Source organism: Macrotis lagotis, chromosome 6, assembly GCF_037893015.1.
Source record: "Macrotis lagotis isolate mMagLag1 chromosome 6, bilby.v1.9.chrom.fasta, whole genome shotgun sequence".
NCBI classification, from domain to species: Eukaryota; Metazoa; Chordata; class Mammalia; order Peramelemorphia; family Peramelidae; genus Macrotis; species Macrotis lagotis.
This window is the reverse complement of record NC_133663.1, coordinates 65,231,501-65,251,358: the sequence shown is the minus strand read 5'-3', so window position 1 is coordinate 65,251,358 and position 19,858 is coordinate 65,231,501. Positions and strand designations below refer to the sequence as shown.

At 36.3% G+C, this 19,858-nt stretch overlaps 1 long non-coding RNA gene across 1 annotated transcript in view; it reads right to left on the bottom strand.

Moving 5' to 3' along the window:
• Positions 1-1,979: 1,979 nt before the first annotated feature.
• LOC141491673 (uncharacterized) overlaps positions 1,980-19,858 on the bottom strand; it is a 30,924-nt gene continuing 13,045 nt past the window's right edge. Inside the window, exon 4 of the long non-coding RNA XR_012469698.1 lies at positions 1,980-2,329. This is a non-coding gene — a long non-coding RNA (uncharacterized LOC141491673). The remainder of the gene's footprint in view (positions 2,330-19,858) is intronic.

Below are 19,858 nucleotides of genomic sequence, written 5' to 3'. Positions count from 1 at the left end.
TAGGTATATTGAAGGCAGCATTAAGGAAACAAAAGAGTGGATATGTGGAATAAGGTCAAAATGAAAGGAGGCAGAAGAAAGGAGATACCCTGGTAGGGGAAGCAGTGGAAGACAGAACCTCAAGTTCAATCAATCTAACAAACATTTAGTAATGACCTAATACACACACAGTATATTGCTAGGATCTCAGAAACAAATACCAAATGGAAAACTCACTCATTTCAGATTGCACATCTTCTTCCAGAGGCCAAGAGATAAGACTAAATAGATAAGTATATACATGATAATAAAGACACCTAAGTGGCATGCCTTTTTAAATCCAGTAATACCAGGACAAGATCTGTATCACTAAGAAATCATTAAAAAAGAAAGAGAGAGAGAGAGAGAGAGAGAGAGAGAGAGAGAGAGAGAGAGAGGAAAGAAAAAGAAAGAAAGAAAGAAAGAAAGAAAGAAAGAAAGAAAGAAAGAAAGAAAGAAAGAGAAAGAAAGAAAGAAATAAAGGGAAAGGAAAGGAAAGGAAAGAAAGAAGAAAGAAGACCTACATATGTAAAATATTGGAAATTGAGAATTTGCCCATCAGGGAGTGGTTCAACAAGCTATGAATGTGATGGAAAACTATTATGCAGTAAGAAGGAAAGCAGACAGATTTCAGAAAAACCTAGAAAGACTTGTATGAACTGAGGTATAATGAAATGAGCAGAACCAGGAACACATTATACATAATATCAACATTATGTGATGATCAACTATAAATGTTGCAGTTCTCAGCAACACAAAGATCTGAGACAAGTACAAAGGAAACTCTTTTCACTTTATTCTTTTTCATGGCTTTTTCCCCTTTTGCTCTGTTTCTTCTTTTACAATTGTGACTAATATGGAAATATGGTATACATGATAACATATGCATAACTTATACTGAATTATCTAACATTCATGAAGAGTAGAGGGGAAAGAGGGAAGAATTTGGAACATAAAATCTTGTAAAAAGGAATGCCGAAAATTGTCTAGACATGTAATTGGGCAAAGATAAAATACTATTTAGGGGAAACTAGGTGGTGCAGTGGATAGTGTACTGACCTGGAGTCAAGAGGACCTGAGTTCAAATTTCACCTTAGATACCTAATTCTGATTTAGCTGTGTGACCTTGGGCAAATCACTTAACCCAATTGTCTTACAAAAAGAAAAAAAATTAAAATACCATTTAACTCCCCCCCCCCCCCCCCAATACCACTGGCTTTGTCACTCTGGGCAAGTCATTTAAATTCAGTCTCAGTTTTTCATCTGTAGAATGAGGCCTTATAGCTCCTTACAGCTATAAATATATGATTTTATGAAATCTTACCCATTGCCCCAGCCCCAGGGTTTCTTTCATTGCTTGTATTTTTCATAATTTGCTGTTAGCTCACAGTGACAACTTTCTGAAATAACTCCAAAGGACTGAAAGAAACCCAAATTGGGAAAATCTTCATGAGTTTGGCATAAAGTTATATAACTTGAAGCCCAAAGAGCCGAAGGCTAACAAAATAAGCTATTTCAATTAGAAAAAAACATAGATCTTTATTTTCTTGAGTGAGAATTTTCCTATGGATTTGCATTGTTTAATTAACTTTCTTTAGCCCACATTACATCCTTCACACTGTGAGATATATGTGAGTTAAATCTGAACAGCATGCCAGGGCTTTGTCTATTCTGGCAAAGCAAATTGCTTCTTTCATTTCCCCTGAATCCTCCTCCCCCAGACCCATCTACAAAATCAAGGTTTAACTTATAGGAGATGTAAATGTCTCTGAGTCTCCCTGAAGTGTAGTCTGACCAACCACTGATACCCTTCCCCCATTTTTTCTCTTTTTTGTTGTTGTTGTTGGGGGGTGGTGAGGGGCACACTGGGAGGGATTACAGTCTTGTTTTCTAGTTGCCACCCAGATAATGAAGGAGGCCTTCATTGTCTCCAGCCATTTAATCAAGATAATAATTGCCAGCACCGGATGCAAGAAGGCTACGACCAGGAAAAGGGCTTTTCAATCATGGTCCCTGCCTTTCAGTCGAAGCCCCTGCTGTAGAACAGTGGCGAACAAGGTGTAAATCAGTTTAAGAACAGAGTTCTGCATTCAAGGCATTGTGGTTTACAGCTCCCAAATGACCTTCATCTATCTTCCTTAGCTGGAGAGGTGTATAATTGAACTAAAGAGAGGCTTGAATAATGAGGTGGAGAGTGGCAGCTCCATTGGTGTGCCTTAATAGTGTAACAGCCTGCCGCATTTTTTTCCTTCTAAAATGTAACAAAATATTCTGCCGGGCCCAATTCTTCAGGGTGACACTTGCTGAGAGTCTATATTTTAAAATAGAAAGAAATAGGTTTTTACAAGTAAAAAAACTATAAATCTCTTACTACAAGATCGGTCCCCAAATACAATTACACAAGCCATTCTCCACTGTAGTGGTTCACAAAGGCTTTTGCAAATGCATGCTATGATCTGTGTTTCTTTCAATGTTGAAATCATTTTTTTTGACTCTGTATTTTTCTTAGAAAATGAATTCTCCTTCTCCAAAGGGTGGGAGGGACAATATTCCACCCTTGCTTATTGATGCGAGGCATGGCTGGGAATGGGAAGGAAAGGGAACCACTTTAACCCATGGCCACAGGAAAAAAGATGGTAAGCTCAATGGTGAGATAGGTAGTTAAAAAAACCACTGCCTTAGAGAAAAGAAGAGGATAACCTTATAGAGAGATCATTTCTGAGGATCCCTGTTGCTTTTTAAGAAAGAGTATTTTTCAAGGAGCTGTCACAATAACAGCCAGGGTGGTAAGGAGAAAGGAATGAGTGAGTCAGATTGAGGGTGGAATGAGTCAATCAATCAATCAAGCAAGCAATCAATCACCTTGGCTCATTTAGCTCTGATACCTCTATTTAAACACATTTCAAAGGAATCAGTCAATCAGAGGTAAGAACTAGGTGCATGCAACAGGAGATCTATTCAGATGGATTGAAGGAATTGGTCATGCCCTGTGGGAATTTTATAAATTTAGGAAGCTAGAATTAAAAATAAATAAATAAGTAGAGTGAAGGGTAATCCAACAGACAAGAGTTCCTGCCATTCCCTTGAGAAGGAATTCCTTGAAAGATAGAGAATTTTCTGTGTGGAGCTGCCCAAGACCAAGCTAAGAGCAGGCCTTAGTTGGAGAACTGAACAGGTCTCCTGTCCCACCCTTCCTGGCAGTGTATCCACTGCCACGATTTGGCCACTCCTTCCAGCAAGTTCACCCCAGAGACAGATCCTTGGATACAGTCTGAAAGGTTCTCCTCTCCTCCCTCCTCCCACCCAAGGGTTCTGCCTTACTGCCCCCCCCCAAACCACTCTGCCAACCTGGGAAGAAGTTCTGTGAAGTTAATGCCACTGACCTTTACTATCAGGATTATTACAGTAGTAGTGACTACTGCCCTGAATCTGATCCAGCCTTGGATCCCTCCAGGAGATTGCTCTGAATGCCTCTTTCATTGATGATGTATTTAAGTGGTTCAGGGCAAGAGAAACCAGGGAAGGTAGATTAACTTTGTGCAGGTCAAAGGTTATAACCAGAAGTGGATGACCTAGTCCTTAACAGAAGAAAAAAATAGCAGCCAATAGACTAGCAGAGGTAAAAACACCAAATCATATATATGATTCCAGGCTAATGAACAAATGTGAAAGATGAAGAATACTTGGTCAGAGAACAAACTCAGCCATTGGCAGACCAAGTTAAATATGGTTTCTAGGCTTCTAGAATTGATTTCCTCAAGGATTCCATCTTCCTTTTTATCTGGTACCAGGTGGTTACTCTTTCCAGGTAACTTTAGGAGCCCTAGCAGCTCCAAATTCAGGATTATCTTTTCTAGGGTCCCAGCCATTACTTCCGAATACATTGGATTTTATTTTCTTAATAAAACTTGGGAAATGTAGCTTCCATATCTTTTGGGGTCAACAAAAAATCCCTAGTGGCTTCTCACAAACAACTGTTGAATTCTAGGTAGGGAACTTGGCTCCTAAATAGGGTGAGATAACTGATTAAATTTTGGATTGTGTTTTTTAAATAGAACTAAAGATGTTTGTTGAAATAAAATATCCATCCTGACTAAAGGAAGGAAAGAAAGAGAGAAAGGAAAGAAGAAAGAAAGGAAGAAGGGAAGAAAAGGGAGAAAGAAAGGAAGAATAGAAGAAAGAAAAAAAGAAAGAAATACACATTTATACACATACACATATAGCTATATATTTGCATTTATATGTCTCCATCTCTTTCTCTAATGAGCTCCTTCACCTGGTCATTATGTAGGGTAATGTATGCTAAGGAACTGCTCCCCCAAAACCCAACTGGCACTAACAAGGCTGGTTCTCCAGAGCACAGCTTCTACATTCCTCCCTGGAATTCTAGGGGATCTTGAGAGATAGAGATGGTGTCCTTTCTAATGCTGTAGTTCATGAGCAACTAGTCAGATTTAATACATCATTAGACAATTCTCTCAATAGATAGTGATAAGCAGGTAGCAACATATAGATTGATTTAGATTCATCTTTATCAATCTTTCTATATCTGTCTCTCATATATATGTATTTATATATATAAATGCACACACACACACATATATATGTGTGTGTATATATATATATATATATATATATATATATATATATATATATGTATAGTGGGGAGGGAGAGAAGGATTTAATATCTTCTCACCAATAAAATATTAGCCTAAATCAGGGATTGTTTTTGTCTTTCTTTATGTCTCAATGTTTAGCATATAGCAATAAATGATTGTTTACTAATTGTAAAAGTGAAAACTCATAGGGGATGTGTAATTGCATGCAAATTTGGAACTGGAAAAGCCACTAGCTCTTCAATTAAAGAACTAGGGTTCAAATTTGCTTCCGATAATTTCTATCTGTATTGTCTTGGGCAAATCACTTACCTTTCTTAGTTGCCAGTTTTCCAATCTATTAAATTAGTAGATCAGATTGGATAGTCTCTCTTTTCTTTTAAATTTAGGATACACTTCCAAGTACTTGAAGAAAGCTGTGGGCAATGCCGGACTTGGAGACAAATCCTTAGTTCAAATCCAGTCTCAGAGACTATGTAATTATCACATCCTCTATAACTTTTCACCTTTATTGGGTAAATCAAACAGTCACACTTATTCTAATTCAGAGCAAGTCACTTAATCTCCCTCTTTCTCAGTTTCCCCAATTGTAAAGGGATAATAAAAGAACCTTCTTTCCATGGTTATTGTAAGGAGTCAGTTGAGTGTACACAACGCAGCCCTATGCTTGATTTCTGTCAGGTGCTAGGAAAAATCTTGTGACAATTGCTATTTTCCAAACCTGAAATGGACTTTGAGAAGACTAGACAGAATTCTAAGTCAACTTTGTGTTATACTTGATGGCCTCAGGGTCAAGGACACTTTGGCGACCATTTTTCATTATTCTATGATAGAACTTCAAGGAACAATTCTCTATGGACGCTTTTTTTGTAGTTAATAAGCATCTATGAGGTCTAACTCAAGAAGAGTATTAGGGATTATCAGACTATGAGTATAAAATAAAAGCTACATTGCTGACCATATATTGCTATAATTGTGTGATCTAACTAGGATAGAATGAGACTTTAGAAACTTACTAGCTATGTGACCCTGGGCATGTCCGTTAACCTTTTTTATGCCTCATTTTCTTCATTTGTAAAAAATAATAATATACTCTAGTTCACAGAGTTGTGAGGATTAAATAAGGTAATACGTGTCAAATGTTTTTCAAATCGTAAAGAGCTAATTAGTGCTCTTATTCATTAGGAAGATGGTTCCCCAAAACTTGCTAGCCATGTTGATGTTGTTTGTAGTAAGCTCTGTCCATCACTGGCATATTAATCTGAATGTGTTAATCCTTTCCTAAGAGTCCACATCCATTAGGTAGACTCCATGTTGCTGTTTGCCTTTCCTTCTTGAAGAGAACCATGACATTAGGGAGGTAATGTTATGGCTTGCAATTGAATTAGATTTAAGGGAGACCGCTGTGCAAAGTCACTCTCTCCTCCAGAGTCATCTGAGTTCAGTGACAAAATATAGAAGAGAACAACTGGAGATGGCCCTGGATGCAGTGGGAGAACTTTTTAAGCTAAGGTCTTTCCTAAATCTCTTTGACTGAGGTAACACCATTCAGTCATTAAAGCTGGGTAAGAAATGAGAGAGTATTTAAACAGACATGGACAACAGGGTTGGGCAGGTATGAATGGATTGTGATCTGTATCTCTGAAGGGAATATTCATATTGGAAAGAAGAAAAAAAACCCTGAAGTATTGAACAGGTTTCAAAAGCAGGGAAAGACAACATGAGAAGGGAGAAGAGTTTCAGCAAAGAGGACAGGATGCAGAAAGCTAAGGATGATGACAAGGATAAGCCTCCCTACATCCTACACCTAAAGGTGACTCTGATGATGCTAGAATATACAGAGTGTTACATGTTCTCTTGCCCTTGAGAGACTGGACATGTATTTTGGGTAGGACTAACTAGTAACAGCAATGCCTATAACCTATGGATAGAATAGAGCAGTATTAGTCAGTCCCTGGTAGCACTGGGCTCTAGTCAACTATTAAGGTAAACTTCTACTGCGTAATTCAACATTAGTACTCTGGATCAGATTACTTCAAGTCACGCTGCCACTTCAAGTCTCATAGCCACCCTTTCCCCTCCCTCGATCCTGAGATACAGATAGGACCTTTCTCATTATCATGTGGAACATCAGTGATGTGGGCAGCATCTTCATCCCCTGAGACAAATGTGAGCTATCAAAGAAACATAGGATATTTTAATTCATTCTGAAAATAACCATCTCATATGTGAAATGGGAGTCCTACCACAGCATCTTGTGAAAATTATCCCAATTTTTTTCTTCAGCTTTTAAAAATGCCCCATCATTTCTTCAACTGTAATGGACTTTATTTAATAAGTCTAATGCCAATGGGAGTTACATAATATGTGTGTGTGTGAATATGTGTATGTGGTTGTATTTTTGTTTGTATTTGGTACAGGAAATTTATGTGCTTTGTACTTGAATATTTGCATATAGTAGTTCATTCTTATGAGAATTTTTATGAGATATTTTAAAATGTCAGTGGGGCTCTAAGGCCAGGAAAGAAAAAGCCAAAGACTGCAAAGCACTCACCTCTTTTAGTGTGTTCTTAATCTCCTTGCCAAACAGATGTGGCAGCCAAGGGCAACATAAATTTAGGATACAAGCTCTGTTACAAAATTTCATGAAAGAAGATGATGAAAGACTATAAAATATCCGAAAAAACAAACTTTCAGAGAGCTTGGCATGATGTGCAACTTATCAGATTGTTCTTTAAACATATAATAGGTGTGACCTTCCATGAAGAAGATAAAAGAACAAAGATCTACATATTACAACTCCTTGTCAGTGAAGGAAACAAAAGATCTCACTAGGTTTATTGTCTGTTATTGCTGTTTTTTAAGCATTTGATTCCAAGAACAAAATATTTGATTAAAGTCTCTTCACAGACCAAGCATTAAATGCTGATATAAAACCATATCAGTCACCTGGTAGATGTGATTATGAAACTAGCTTTGATCATTGCATCACTGAAATATTGACAAGAAATTAACCATGGAGAATTTTTCATCTGGTGGGTTCTACAACTTCATAGAAGACTTGTATAAAAGTCAGAACAGCAACAAAAAGTATTATGTCTTGATAGTGATGTTATTTAAAGATTGCTATCTGTGGATATCAGTATAATAATTTTACTAAACCTAGAACTTAGCAAAGCCATCCTTGGTGAAATCTAGTATGGTGAAAGTGATTATTCTAACCATATTTTTGGAAAAAACAAAGCATATGAAAACCATATACTACTCAGACTATGTTTTCATATTGTATATTAATATGTTCATATGCACTGTGGAATGTATAGTGTATACATATACTTAACAGCAACATGTCAGGAATCTGAATCACTTCCATTTAAATTATCTTAGAAAGATTCAGAAGATCACTGGCAGGAGAAGATAGCAGACACTGAGGTCCTTTCTCAAATTTTAAACTGCCAAGTCTTCAAATATCACTACCAAGGGTACAACTACCTTGAGCTGGTCATGTTGTCAAAGGTACACTTGTCAAAAACATTATTTTATAAAGATTCCCCCAAGGCAAGTACTCTTGGGGGGGAAGGGGAAGGTCAGAAAAAGTGATGCAGCAATACTCTGAAGATCTCTCTTATCATATAGATACCCTGGCACAGAACCACCCAGTATGGTGGACTCTATGAACAAGGCAGAATTGATGCTTCTCAGAAGAAACATTAGAAGCATAAGTTTAGAGTAACTACCACAGTGTTCAATGGACTATTTCAGCCCAACCTGTGATCAGCCACAAGCCAGACATATTATAAATTGTCTCTGACATAGTTACATTCAGGATGTCATTTTAGACTTCAATAGTTAAGGACAAAAACTAACCATGTGTACATATTTATTATGGAATAATATAAGATATATGATGTGTGTATATTTACATACATGCATATACTATGACTATATAGCTTATATCTGATGTATATTGTAGAAAATATTGCATAGACTCATCTCAGATACACAAATGTCTATAATGCCTATATATGTATGCATGTCTATGTGCATATATGTATGTATGAATGTGTGTGTGTGTGTGTGTGTGTGTGTGTGTGTGTAAGGATTGACAGTGGACCTAGAGGTGAGCAGGAGACCAAACTGTATCACATTTGTAAAAGGTGCTGTGTTTTCAATGATCACCAGTTGTGTGTTAGTATAAAATCCTGTTTCATTAATACTAGGGTTTTTTCTTTTGCTTTGTTTTATTTTATGCTTTACTCTTTATTCAGACACCATCAGGCTTTGGGATGGATAGCATGATTTATCAGAAGTCCATCAGAGAAATTGCTTCAATATTTTCCCCCATAGTTGCAATTGCTAGCTGCATTTCCCTCCATCCTGCCCCATTTTTCTTATATTTTCTCTCTCCTTTCACTCTCTCAATAGTATATTGCATCTTACTACCCTCTCCCACCATCTTCCCTCTCTTCTATCACATATACCCCTCCTCCTCTTCCCCTGTCCCCTTTCTCCTATTCCTTTCCTCTCTTATTTTCCTTTAGGGTAAGATAGATTTCTATACTCAAATGGGTATGTATGTTATGTCCTCTCTGAGCCACTTTGGATGAGAGTGAAGGATCACTCATTCCCTCTCACCTTCCCCCTCTTCCATTTCATTGCAAAAGCTTTCTCTTGTCTATTTTATGTGAAATAACTTACCTTATTCTACCTCTTTTCTCCCTTTCTCCCCCATTAACTCCATCTTTTGAATATATAATATCTTCAAATTCAATTCTCTCCTGTACCTTGTTTATATGTGTTCCTTCTAACTGCCCTAATAAATGAGAAGATTCAAAGAAGTTATCAGCATCATCTTCCCATGCAGGAATACAAAGAGTTCAACATCATTAAGTGCATTATTATTTGCCTTTTCTGTCCATCCTGTATGTGCTTCACTTGAGTCCTGTACTTGAAGATCAAACTTTCTGTTTAGCTCTGGAAGCTTCATCAGGAAAGTTTAAAAAAATCCCCTATTTCACTGAATCTCTATTTTTTCCCCTGAAAGAGGATGTTTAGTTTTTTTGAGAAGTTGATTCTTGGTTATAATCCAAGCTCGTTTGCCTTCTAGAGTAGCATATTCTAAACTCTATGATCCCTTTATGTAGAAGTTGCTAAATCCTGTTTTATCCTGACTGTAGCTCCATGATATTTGAATTTTGTCTTTCTGATTGCCAGTAATATTTTCTCCTTGACCTGGGAATTCTGAAATTTGGCTATATTCCTAGCAGTTTTCATTTTGGGATCTCTTTTAGGAGGTGCTCAATGGATGCTTTCAATTTCTATTTTACCCTCTGCTTCTAGTATATCAAGACAATTTTCCTGGAAATTTTCTTGAAAAAAATGACACCTAGGCTGTTTTTATGGATATGACTTTCAGGTAGTTCATGACTTTCAGGTCAGTTGTTTTTCCAATGAATTATTTCACATTTTCTTTTAATTTTTCATTCTTTTGGTTTTGCTTTATTGTTTCTTGATTTCTCACAAAGTCATTAGCTTCCCTTAGCTCAATTCTACATTTTGAGGAATTATTTTCTTCAGAGAACTTTTGTATTTCTTTTTCCATCTGGTCAATTCTTCTTTTTAAGGCAGTCTTCTCCTCATTGACCTTTTGATTGTTTTTTTCATTTGATCCAAACTGGTTTTTATGATGTTATTTTCTTCAGTATTTTAGTGAATCTCCTTCGCCAAGTTACCAACTGGGTTTTCAAGATTTTCTCATATCACTCTCAGTTCTCTTTCCAGTTTTTCCTCCACTTCCCTTACTTGATTTTTGAAATCTTCTTTGAACTCTTCCCTAGCCTGAGACCAATTCATATTTTTCTTGGAGGCTTTGGATTCAGAAGTTTTAACTTTATCTTCTAAGATACTCCATAGGATCAGAGTAATTGTCTATGGTTGGATTTTTTCCTTCTGTTCTTTGTTCCTTTCCCCAGTCTTTGACTTGACTTTAACTCTTTTTTAAATGGGCGAGATTCCACTTCCAGGGTGAAGGACACACTGTATAAAGATTTTGCAGCTGTTTTCAGGGACATCCCTCAGGGACCTGCAAGTTCTTAATTCCTCCAACGTTTTATAAATACTCTCTGCGGATCTGCAGATGACCACAAGCACTCCTTTATATTCTGGAACCATGAGGAGTGAAGCAACAGAGTCTTGTCTCAGAGAAAGCAAAGAGACCCTTGTAATCTCCCTGACCCCCTTACCACAGTGGGCTGAACATTCTGTAAGCAGCTGATGAGTGACACCCTAGGCCTGTTCCTGGTCCCTTTGGGTCAGGTCTTGACTGAGGCCTATGCTGAACTGGGCTCCACTCTCACTGCAATGGGACAGAGTTTTCTTGCTGAACTTCCAAATTCTCCTTGGCAAATCCCTGGGCTGAGAGGTCTGGAAACTGCCACCACGGACACTGAGCCAGGTGCCCCCAGGGACTCAGGTGCCCCTTGATTTCTTCCTGGATGGCTGAAGCTGCTTTGCTCTGGCAGTTTTAGGCTGTACTGTGGTCCTTTTTATAATCCCAATGTAACAGACCCTTCTCATGGATCTTCCAAGTTGTCTTGCACTGGAAAACTATTTTACTTAGTCTTTTTTGTGGGTTCTGCCACTCTAGAATTTGACTAAAGTCATTATTTAAAGGTATTTGAAGTGGTTTTGGGAGAGCTCATGGGAGTCCCTACACTTGCTGCTACCTTGGCTCTGCTCCCCCTAACATTTTCTTTTATTCAAAATTCTATATGGATTTTCTTTTAACATTCATCTTATTTCCAAAAACTACCTTCCAGTAGAAACATCTCTTAAAATAAATACAGTTAAGCAAAAGAAACTAACGACTGTGTCTCATGGCAAATGCCTCATCCTACATCATAGCCTAGCACCTCTCTGCTGAGATGAGAGTTATGAAGTCTATCATTAGTCCTTTGGAGTCAAGGCTAAAGTCAGTTAGATGGTGAAGTGGATAGAGAACAGGGTCTAGAGTCAGTAAGACTCATCTTTATGAGTTCAAATCTGGCCTTAGACACTTACTAGCTGTGTGACCCTAGGCAAGTCACTTCACCCCACTTGCCTCAGCTTCCTTACCAGTCAAATGAGCTGGAGAAGGAAATGGAAAACTACTCCAGTATTTCTGCCAAGAGAACTTCAAATGGAGCCATGAAGTATATGCTGTGACTGAAAAAAGACTAAACAAATTATAAGTGACAATTTGCACATGAAAATTGCTATAAAAAGATTATTCAGGATATATATTACTGTGGCTAAAAAACTGAAGCAGGTTTGTCAAGCAATGAGAAGCAGTTTGAGTGGTCCTCTAAAGATTCAAGAGGAAGATGGAGAGCATAGTGGTTAAGTGGTATTAACTCAAATAGAAACAAGGACCATAAAAGTATTCATAAGGATCCCTATGGGCTTCACATTGACTTAGAAAAAAACACATATATTTATAGATTTCCTTTTCATTAATATATCAACTCCTTAGAAGCAGAGAAGAATTTCATTTTGATGTGACTCAGGTGAAACTCAAGAGTATTATAGGTTATATGGGTCACGTGTTTGATATTTTTGAATGACTAGATCACAGGACTAGTACTTAGGAACATCTGGGTTTATATCCTGCTCCCAATAGGATGTAAGACCATGGGGCAAGACCACAGAATCTCCTTTGCCCTCAGAGTTCTCATCTTTACAATGAGTCTATTGGACCACCTGTTCTCTAAGATTTTTCCTGTTTCTATTCTATTGATCCTATTAATCTATAATCCCATGATTGTTACCAACACACTGGATAATTCCTCCCCAGAAGTTTTACGATAAAAAAAAACATGGACAATAAACATACAGGATAATAAAGTATACACGGTTTTTGAATGACACCAATGGGAATGCTACCTGCACTGACAAAAACAAATCACAAATCTATAGGAGCTGGACTATGAGAATTGCACTTGGTCTACTTGGTCTCCTCTCATTGCTAGTATGAGGTCCATGATAGAACCGCTGAATTATAGTTATATAAAAACTACAAGATAATTTAATCAAACCCTCTAATATTACATATGAGCAAACTGAGACTCCAAAAGGAGAAGTTATTCTAAAGTGCTAGAGCTAGTTACTCTAAGGTCAATCTTCTATTACCTAATATCTCTTCTAAGCAAATTAATATACTAGTACGTGGAGAGAACCAGAGGATTTAGACTTTCAACCACTTGACCACTTTCAAATCACTCCAAATCATCATCCTTTCTGCTGACAAAGTAATTTATCTAAAATACCTCTCTCTCTCTCTCTCTCCCTCTCCCTCTCCCTCTTTCTGTATCTTTCTGTAGCAGACTTTTTATAGTCACCTGAACCATGAGCACGTTTCCTTCTCAGATATCTTCCAACTATGATGCATGTATCTTATATGTACTTTATTATTTTCATATTGTCCCACACTGAAATATAAACTCTTTGAGGACTGGGACCATTTTTGCCTTTCTTTGTATCCATAGTATTTATAAAAGTGCTTAGAGCATTATAAATATTGAATGAACACTTGTTGACTGACTAGCAAACTGAAGGTGAGAATGAAAGCAACAGGGAAATGGATGTCCTTTGACTAAAAAGCAACATGGTTCCGATAAATATTTTGAACAGTAAATTCAGAGCTTGGTGGTTAGCCTTACTTGACCAAATTTTGACTCATCTTCAAGTGGGACTGTAGATGGGGATTATAAAAGTAAATATAAGAATATCGATTTAGCTCTAGGCTCCCTCATTTTACAAATAGAGAAACTGAGTTCCAGAAAGGATATGCATAGTCATATAGGTAGTAAGGTAGGAGAGTCAAGATCTGGACTCAGTATCTCTGTTTTTAGAGTTAGCAATAATTCATCCAAATATTCAGCACCTCTAATTAAGCTTTCATCAAGCCTCTAGAGAAGAAGAAACCCAGGAGGAATGAGTCAATGAATTCTTTAGCTAGGAATTTGGGTACATGGGGCAAACTTCACTAAATGCATTTGTGGCAGGAAATACATAGTGACTAAACAATATTTTAAATAAATTCATTAGTGTTAGGAGGTGGGAGCAACTAGAAATGACTCCACCAGACCATGAAGTGATTTGGGGAGGGGCTGGTGAAGACTGGGTGGGGAGATCAGCAGAGGACCAGGCCAGGGCCAAATTCACAGAAATGGAATTTTTAGAGAATGAGAAGATAATACAAAAATTTCAACTGCTAACTTCCCATTTTAATCTTTTTTTTTTGCTAACACATCTCTAAGCTCAATGCTGAAGGGATTCTAAATATTACAAATATCTTTTAAAACTTAGTGGTATGGGATACAACTCATTTGCCCTGTTCTAGTTATGGTTCTAGAAGTGCATGTTATAAGAAGAGAATGAAGATGAAGACAAAGGGTAAGGAGTGGGGACTCAGTAGAGTGGTAGGAAAGGAGAAGAGGAGTGTGATCTGAAGGCAGCATCAATGTGAGACTGTTTGTAACCTATAGGATGTATGTTATATGGCTGTGTCTTTTCGTACAGATGCTAAGTGACTGTGTCTTAGGCAGAACGGAAGGCCATAACCCTCATTTGTGGATTCCACAATTGAGACACAGCATTCGTTCATCATTGTCATAATGGCCAACCAGTGCTTTATCCTTCCTGGCAAGAGAAGCTCTGGGTGAAAGTCTATCAGTTCATAATAGTATTACTGCATTTTACTGACAGTTACTCTGTATCCATTGTGCTTGATGTTTTTTTCATGACAAGAATATTTGCTTTCAGAGTCAGGCACAATGAAGATGCTCCATTTGCTAAAGTAACACTTTATCTGCTTAATATGATTTTCCTCATCTCTTATTACTGACAGATTTTCCATTTACAGCATTCTAGGTAGCTTGAAGTTATCAATCTTGGAAGTTTCATTTATTTCAGCATGAGTCAATATATTGATCTCTCATTTTTGCATCAGATCTATATTCAGTCTTACAGTCTCATAAATGTCCATTCAAATTGAAAAAAAAAAGTACCATATACTATCCACAACCTAGTCTGAAAATAGGTCCTGTTTCTAAACTTATTAGCTGTCATAACAGACCAATCATTTCTCTTTGGCAGAACCTGTTTCCTTATGTATAAAATGGAATAATAATCATGGCACTCCCATTATAGGATGATAGAATGTTAGAAATAGAAAGTATTTTATAAATTATCTATTCCAATTTTATTATGCAGTTGAGGAAACTGAGTCCTAGAGCAGTGAAAATGACCTTGAGGAATAAAGGGCAGGCTCTGCGTTTCCACATGACTATATATCCTAAGATATATATCACTCAAGAAGAAGGGTAATGAGCTCAAAGATGGAGAGTCTGAGTATTGCATTGAAAATCATACAAAAAAAATTAAAAGATACTTCAAGGATCATGTTGAGTAGAAGATAAATGGGAGAACATAGGCAAGAAGAGCATATACTGGATGGATTGTTGTGGTCTGAACCAATGGAAGGGATTTTTCCATGAATGGGTTTACCTATCAATCAATCAATAAATAAATCAATAAATATTTATTGAGTACCTGCTATATGTTAAGTGAGTGCTGGATAATTTGAAGTGTCATTGTAGTCTTCTTCAAGATTGAAGGATAGGGCAGCAAGGTGGCACAGTAGATAGAGCACTGGCCTCAGTGTCAGGAAGATCTGAGTTCAAATGAATACTTCCTTAGCTGTATGACCTTGAACAAGTTACTTAATCCCCTTATATTGCAAAAAAAAAAAATAAAGAACAAAGGACAATAAACAAAATCCAGTCAATATGGGTAGATGAATATATGTGTTTGTGTGCGTGTGTATTATATATAGCCAGAAAAAGAACTAATTAGTCATATATACATTATATATATAGTGAGCATGCAAACACACACACATCTATAGTGAGAGTGCAAGTATTGTATATATATGGATAGATGTGCATATATGTATGCATATCAATTTTGATATTTGTAAATTCATATGTGTACACACTATATAAGCATAATATATTGTAGGTTGCGGATATTCATGATGCATGCATATATGCATATAGTTGAACACATACATGGGTATACAGATAATATATAGTCTATCTTATAGTCTATGCACCTATATCTACAATGCAACATGCAACTACAATGTATATACATACATATGCAACATTAAAATATATGTGTGAGAATATTTCATGTTTTAATAATGTGCTCATGTTTACTGCCACAAGCATTTGAGGATATACCATTATTAAACCCTCCCATATTTTTTTTTGAAATCAATTTATTTGTTTTTCCAATTATAGGTAAAGATAGTTTTGAATGTTCATTTTTGTGAAGTTTTCTCCCTAACGCTAAAGTTTTCTCCCTCCTCTTGCCTAAAGATATTAAGTAATTTGATATAGTAAACCATTTTTTAACAAAGAAAAATAGTTAAGGAAAATTGAATCGTACAATGACAACATCTGGCAAAAGACATAGCATCTGTCACTCACAGTCACCTAGCTCTCTTCCAAGGGGTCAGAAATGTGCTTAAATATTTGTAATCTGAGCCTGGCTACCTTTTAGTGTTCTTTTTGAATTATTGTTTTCACTCAGTATAGTTCTATGACTTTGTTTGATTAGATCTACACCAGTTCATAAAAGTCTATTTTATTCTGAATTCCTAATATTCATAGTTTTTTAAAAACCATGTAAGAGTATTCTATTACAAGTGTGTAGCTGCACATACATATACAGGTATATAAACATATATATATATATATGTTATTAAATAGCAAATACATACAATTCATTTATATTATATATGATTGATTGGAGACTGCAAAGAAACATAATGTATGTGTGTTTGCATAAATACATAAATGTATAAAAACACATTCATTTGTATTTTATTTATATATACATATATGTATACTTTGTTTTTCTTTAGTATGTAGTAGACCTTTCTATTTTTACCCCTGCAGGGATTTAATCCATTCAATAAACCAATGAAACAATCCATCAGCCCAATATAACCACAAAATGTGATTCAACAACCCAAAGAATGACTTTTTCTATGGAAGATTTATGTGAAGATCATAGGATCAAAGGACATGCTCAAGCACTGCACAGAATAAGAAAGTATAGTTGGGCTGCAATCAGCACCCATGAGAAAAAAGCCCCATCAGTGAAATCATGATTCTGTTAGCTATGTTAATGATGAGATATGAAGAAAGGATAAAAACTCCAATAAATATATTTATATAATATATAATATATTATATATATATATATATTCAAAAAAATAACTCCAATAAGCAATTGGAAGGGATTTTTTAATTACTTATCATGTACCCAGGTGACTTACAGGTTTTTTTTCCTTCTTGGTTATATTCTACTTAAAGAATGAAAAATAAAGTTGCATTGAAAAAAAAATAAGATTGGATGTAGCCCTCTGGGCTACTTTCTCAATTCAACACTCAAAATTTCATTTTTTTTTCAGTTCCCAAAGGGTAAATGATTTTTGGTTCTAAGATACTCCTTATATTACAATTCATGAACCCACAGCATTGTACTTCCCTCTAATTATCTGACATAAGGCATTTACTAACACACACATAGTAAAAATAATGGCAACAAAATATTTCCCCTTTTACAAGATGATGGAGAAAAAGAGTAGGAAAAAATAAACTTGACACACACAGCATCTATGGTAAGACTGAAACAAACATAAAGAATAATGTTGGTGAAAAACATATGTTGTCAAAACTTCCCAGGTCCTCTGGTACTGTGGGATGTCATCTCTTTACCAGGGGAATCCTCAAAAGCCTCTGGGATTTTTAGGTGGTTGTTATTTTTGTTTTGCTTTGTTTTGTTTAGTTTTTACAAGGCAATGGGTTTAAGTGACTTGCCGAAGGTCACACAGCTAGGTAATTATTAAGTGTCTGAGTTCAGATTTGAATTCAGGTCCTCCCAACTCCAGGACTTTTGCTCTAGCCACTGTGTCATCTGGCTGCCTTTAAAAGCCTCAACTCTTGATTGGCAGAGCTAACTCTCTTTTGTCCCATAGTCATATTTCTTTTCTGTTTTCTGGAATCACTCTCTTTCAGATTTCTTCAGATCTTACTTTACATCCTTTCTGAATCCATGTATATATGAAAAGAGAGAGAGAGAGAGAGAGAGAGAGAGAGAGAGAGAGAGAGAGAGAGAGAGTGTTGTCCCCAAAATCTTCATGCACTTTAGTGATTACTCCAACACTTCAGTCATTTCAGACTCTTCATGACTCTATTTGGAATTTTCTTAGAAAAGATACTAGAGGCCTTACCCATGTCCTTCTCCAATTCATTTGGAATTGTTATTTAGTCATTTCTGCTTTCTCACAACCCCATTTATTTTTCTTGACAAAATTATCGAAGAAGTTTGCCATTTTATTCTCCAGCTCATTTTACAGATGAAGAAGCTAAGGCAAACAGGGAGAAATGACTCACCTAGGGTCATGTGGTTCATGTCTGAGGCTAGATTTGAATTCAGGAAGATCAGCCTGACTTCAGGCTCAGCACTCTATCCAATGTCACTAAGAAGTTTTAAGCTTTAATAACTTCAATAGCAAAGTGTTACAAAATTCAAAAAAAATAGTTTGTTTATTTAAGCCTTTTATCTTCACTTAATTTTGTGAATATTTGAAAAGCAAATTTAAAATTTTAATTTTAACAAGACAGAGCAACTTATCATTATATATTGCTCATGAGACAGTTTCTGGTTGTCATTTTTTGGACTGGTGGATTGATAGAGGAGATTCTTTTACTTGGCCACTTCAGTCACCTGGTTTATCTCCATTAAAGGATTTCTTGTGAAATCACATTTAAACTGTCACGTATGCTTTAAAACTTGTTCTTTAGATGATCTGAAAGCCAGTAATACAAATGCAATCAGTTTAGCCACCGAGCAGCAGATGAAAAAAGTTCTTAAAAGGTTTAGAAATTGACTAAAGCTTTGTGTTGCAAAAGATGGTATTTGGGTGGAATTTTTTAAAATTTTAAGTCATTAACCTTTCAAATATTATTTGTGTAAATTTGTAGCATGTATATGCCTGAAGCTATTAAAAGATTAAAACTATATCAAAACTTTTGGGATACTGCATATATGTACTATTATGTGTGTGTGTGTGTGTGTGTGTGTGTGTGTGTGTGTGTGTGTGTGTGTGTTGAGAGTAGTTAAATGTCACAGTGGATCCAGCCTCAGACACTAGCTGAGTGACCTTGGGTAACCCTGATTGCCTCACATGCAGAGCCATCTCCAGTCATCCTGATCCATATCTGGTCACTGAGTCAGATGGCTCTAGAGGAGAAAGTGAGGCTAAGTCTTCAACTCATGCATTTGTCATGGCATCACTTTCCCTCATGTCATGATTTTCTTCAAGAATGAAGGACAGATATCATATTATTTATATATACATATATATATATGGATGTGTATAACCCATATATATATATATATATATATATATATATATATATTTGATATTTAGCAGCCTTACTGTAGAAGTTGATTTGGGAAATATAGAAAATATGATTCAGGACTAAGTGATGAAAGTGCTTATATAATGATCAACTCAGAAACATTACACTTACATATGATTATTTTCTTCATGAAGCGTATCAAAAGTTGAGCCTTGAATATCACACACACATACACACACACACACACACACACACACAAATGAAATTGGCTCTATTTGACCATATGGGAATCACCTACCTAATGATATAGGGGTACTTTCTATATCAGTTTTCTGTGTGAAGTTAGACCTTCACTTAGTGAATCCAAAATTTTAAAGCAACACTAACTTACAAGAATGGGAGGGATAAAAGACAAGATAGAGTCTAATTACAGAACAGTTTCATTGAGCCTTCTTCACATACTGAAGCTGCACATCCTGAAAAGTGGTGAGTAAAGAAAAAGGCATTTTCAGGAGCCATCACTAGTTTCAATGGCAATGTAACCATTATAAAGCAATTCCCACAATAAGGAGTCCCCAAAATAACTAGAATCCATGCCAGTCATCAAATATTAGGTGTCTTTGTTCAATGGAGAATCATTGGTAGCCAAGGGTGACAATGGTTGAGACTATCGGTAAGGGAGTTCATGATCTGGTTTGTGTGTGTGTGTGTGTGTGTGTGTGTGTGTGTGTGTGTGTGTGTGTGTGT